Source organism: Octopus bimaculoides, chromosome 6 (genome assembly GCF_046866305.1).
Source record: "Octopus bimaculoides isolate indiv1 chromosome 6, ASM4686630v1, whole genome shotgun sequence".
In the NCBI taxonomy this organism is placed as follows: Eukaryota; Metazoa; Mollusca; class Cephalopoda; order Octopoda; family Octopodidae; genus Octopus; species Octopus bimaculoides.
In genome coordinates, this window is record NC_142933.1 from 39670624 (window position 1) to 39671461 (window position 838).

The window sequence follows — 838 nt, forward strand, 5'->3', positions numbered from 1 at the left end:
TTGTTTAGTACAAGTTAATTGACATTATTTACATTTGATCTTGCTTAATTTCTCCTTCCTCTCACTCCTTTCATTTCTTTTTCCCCTTTTCCCTTCTTTTAATACCTATTTCTCCCTACATTTATATACTCCTCGCATACTGTGCTCCCTTGACATTCTGATTGAATCTTTCATGCATCAACATGAAACCGTTAATTTAATCAAGATATCCTTGGTCTGAAGAGTAGCCGGCGGTATACATCTCGCTTGGATTTTTACCTCTTCTGAGATTACGCCCGCTTTGAAACATATGTAGCCCGGATCTTACCTACTCCACTCCGTAACTCTTGTATATATATATATATATATATATATATATATATATATATATATATACAATAGATCGTTGACCAAACACCATTCAATTTTTTTTCTCCTTGTTTTCTCCGTATTCTTTCTGTTGAAGGGCGTAGCTCGAAACGTTAAAGACTTTCTGTATTCCCGAGCGTCAAACTAATACATCCTTTTGTTGTTTACCCACTTGTCCTCGCCTGTTGTAGTTTTTTTTCGTAAATTCTCCCATATATATATATATATATGTATTGCAACAAATGCATCTATAGAAACATATTCACGCGCGCATATAATGTAAGGACGTGGAGAAAATAAACTTTTAAATTCTGGGATATGTACACAGAATATATGAAGCATAACAGTGGTAAGTCGTCATCAATACAGTAACAGGCTGTAGATAAAGAATACTGTTAAACCAATTAATCAATTACTCGTTTAGTTAATCAGTTAATTACATAATTGACGATTAAACCGAAATGCAACGCAACCTGTGCGTGTGGCTTAT